Raw genomic sequence first — 3703 nt, forward strand, 5'->3', positions numbered from 1 at the left:
TATGTGTCTTGGATCCAAGGCCTTGCACATAGTAGGCAAGTGGTTGACTGTATCTCTGGCTGACTAAATTAGGTTTTTCTTTTCTTACTATCTACCAGTTCAGAGAATTGACTTATATACTAGGTTTCCTAAATGAGCAAAGGAAAGTGAAGTAACTAATCAGATGTGTATATAGTTTCCATGTACCTTACATTATAATTGATGGCCTGTTCTCAGACAAATTTCTTTAATGTTATTGCTATCATATTGTGGTCTTTAAAAATATTCAGTTTCTTTTCTACAATACATTGATTTTGAGTCCCTATGGCAGTTACATAGCTGTGAGACAAGCTATTCACTAAATTCCAAGAAAGGAAAAGGATAGCCGCCAGATTCTCTATAGCCTTCAGAGGTACTAATCATTTGAATAGTAATCATTAGCAAATACAGATCCAGAAGGTCTGTCTTTATGATATTCATGTCATAGAGAACATAAAGCTGTTACTTTATGGTTTTTCAAAAAGTATAAACATCTAAGAGTGTTAATTTGACTCTTCATATTAATAGATAATGCATTAAGTTTGCATTAGAACTAAAAATGGTGCAACCTACTTTTGAAAAAAGCAAAACACTCTAATTAACATATCAAAACACCTCTGCCACAGAGGAAAATATGCTGTTTATTTCTCTAAATTATTCATGTTTTCACGCAATTTGTTGTAAACATCTGACTGAAAGGAGATCCCAGACATATTGCTTAATGCGTTTTTTTTTTTTTTTAATGAAATTGCAAGGTTTTCTCCTTCCATGTCTCTCCATGAAGGTTACAATAAAGAATGAGTAGCATAAAGTGTCTGGGTGCTAGTTTAATAATAATGCAAGAAAATCCTTGAATAATGCTGAAACATTGAAATGAAATGTTCACCAATACCTCTGTCCTCTCAAGGTTTTCATGATTTTATTGGTGAAATACCAGTTAACAAGAAACAAACAATAGAATAGTGTTGTCCTAAGTATTAATATCATGGATGAACAAAGACACAGAGAATCATTGATTCCTGCATTCCATGTAAGGCTCCTTCAGGATGTGCCTTTATCTATTAGCATGTAGCATAGCCCTATTTTTCAGTCACCTTGTTCATCTCATTAGGCATTTATTTTCTATGTGCCATTCAAGCCCTTTGCATTGGTATAGTATTCACTATGTCAATTTTCCTACTGGATCAAAAGTGGTTTTTTTTTGTTTGTTTCCTCTTGTTTTTTGTTTTGTTTTGGTTTTCTAGACAGTCTCACTGTGTAGACCAGACTGACCTAGAACTCAGAGCAAGATCTGCCTGCCTTTACTGGGATAAAGTCTATGCCCTCACAATAATTTCTATTTTTCTTTTAATTTGTCACTGTTCTATCATTTTGGACTGGAAACTATCATTTTATGAGTCATGACATGTTATCTTGTGCACTTTCATTCCTGAAGGGTATTACCATGCTCTTATATTATGTTAATACTTATTTTTAAATCGTCTTGGTTGTTCTTATCTTCTTAAGTCTTTAGTGTCTAGGAAGAAAAAATAGCAATCTTCAGTTTGGGGTTAGAAAACAGCCTCATAAAATAGAGAATATAAGGCAAAAAAGGGAATGTTTTCTATTGATTATATTGATAAAACTTGAAAGTTTAAAAGAATCAAACAATTATAAGAATATGAACGAAGTGGATCCTTTATAGATTGCTGGCAGAAATACAAATCTGTACAAATACTTGGGAAAATGTTGGCCTTATCTCCTAAAATTGGATATTCACAGTGCATAATTTTAAATAACAAATTAATTATAGCAAGAGAGACATGAGTGGTGCAATGATGATAGTGATTCACATACTAAAGGTTATAATTAATCCCATTCTGTACACTGAGGCCAGACTCTTAGATTTCAGAAAGCTGAGTATCCAAGCAGGAAGCATTCAGTATGGCAGAGGCGCAGGGGATATTGGTAGGTGATATGGGTAGAATATTGGTATTTTTTGGTATATTATTTTAGTCTTGTAATTGCTTCATAAAGTTTATTAGTGAATACTTTCTCATTTAATGAAGCCAGACATATGGGAAGAAATAATGATTATTTGCTATAGGCAGCTGCAAGTGACAGGTTTTCATTTATAAACAAGACAGGAAAAATAGAAGATGCAGCAAATGGATTGTGTTCTGATTTTGTACATGAGGGAGAAAGTGAGGTCCATCCAGGTACAAGGAAAGATTGTCAAAAGTACAATCCAAGTATAATGATCTGCGTACTTTTTATAGGAAATATTAGACAGTTGTAAGTATTCACTCCATCTTTCAGTCAACACAAACCTTGTAGTGCAAAGAAACTTTGCTTTGTAGGAGTAAAATTATAAAAGGAGTGGAAATATGTAGAATTATTAACAACAAATAATCCCCTGGTGCTGAAGAAGTCATAGCAGCTAAGAGTTCCTGCTGCTCTTTCAAGGGACCCAAGTCAGGTAGCTGGTAACCTTCTATATCTTCAGCTCCAGAAGACACTCATCCCTCTTTTAGCCTAGAACATGCGCGCGCGCGCACACACACACACACACACACACACACACACACACACACAAACACACGCACAGAGAGATAAAAAAAATATTAGGTACAGCCCTGGATGCTGCACATCTCCCTAAAATTCTCATAGCAATGAAGGATGAAAATAGTACTAGTCTTATTCAACATATGAAGAAACGGTGGCCAGGAGACCTCGAGTACATTTTCTAAGGTCCTACAACTTATGCAGGGACGCCTGACACTCTGGATTCAAAATCACCTAACTTTGAACTCACATTTCTTTCTTTGGAAGTAGAACCCCATTCATAAGTCACCCTGCCAAGCGAAAGCAGTGTTGATTTCTGAGATGATTCTGGTTTCTTATTCACCTCCTCCTCCTTTCTGCTTCCTCTGCACTGAGCATGTGGTTGTGATAACAACTTTGCTGTCTGTAGCACTGGCAAGTGACCCATTGGACTTTTTCTTGACCAACTGGGCATCGAACAGTGCGAAAACAAATCCCTCCGAAAGCTGGGAGAGCCACACTGTGGGCTGCTCCCGCATGCAGGTGGGTACATAACTAATGGGTCTTGGACCTTCCTGAAAATTGTGCGCGGGTAAAAAGCAGGTAGCCACATGATCTCTACTCCTAAGAAAAGATAGCTATTTCCTTACCCGGTTAATAGCTAGTATTCAGTGTTATCCGTGCTAGGGAGCCATTTTAATCCTTTCTAGCTGTGCAGCTTCTAGCAATAAAAACCAATTCTTTTAATATTCAGAGTTGGAGTCTCTAAAATACGTTTCATGTTGGAATGAACAAAGATTAGCTTCCATTGCCATGATGACAATGAGACTACTGTTATCCTTAGAGATGATAGCTCCTTTATGTCCTGTTTGTTTCATGTTCTGACCACATTCCTGAAAAACTGTCCTTCCCAGTTTCTTCAGCCCCTTTATATGAACAGTACGCTTAGAGGTGGGATTTTACTTCACCATCCATTGCTGGCCGGTTTATAATTTTAAGATATGCTCAAATACTCAAATCTCCAGTAATCTCTCCCTCTACCACATAATAGTGGCTGATTCTTTGAGAGCAACACATTTATCTTCACAGACAGTTAAGACTTACTGTTGTACATATAGTGCCTCTTTCATAAAATATAAGCTCAATGAATCATTGTTTAGCC

At 36.4% G+C, this 3703-nt stretch overlaps 1 non-coding gene across 1 annotated transcript; it reads left to right on the top strand.

Moving 5' to 3' along the window:
- The first annotated feature begins 2968 nt into the window (after nt 1-2968).
- Nucleotides 2969-3096, top strand: LOC127675957 (small nucleolar RNA SNORA35). The gene has a single exon (XR_007975619.1). It is a non-coding gene; the product is annotated as a small nucleolar RNA SNORA35 (small nucleolar RNA).
- Nucleotides 3097-3703: the final 607 nt, after the last annotated feature.

This window comes from Apodemus sylvaticus, chromosome X (assembly GCF_947179515.1).
Source record: "Apodemus sylvaticus chromosome X, mApoSyl1.1, whole genome shotgun sequence".
Taxonomy (NCBI): domain Eukaryota; kingdom Metazoa; phylum Chordata; class Mammalia; order Rodentia; family Muridae; genus Apodemus; species Apodemus sylvaticus.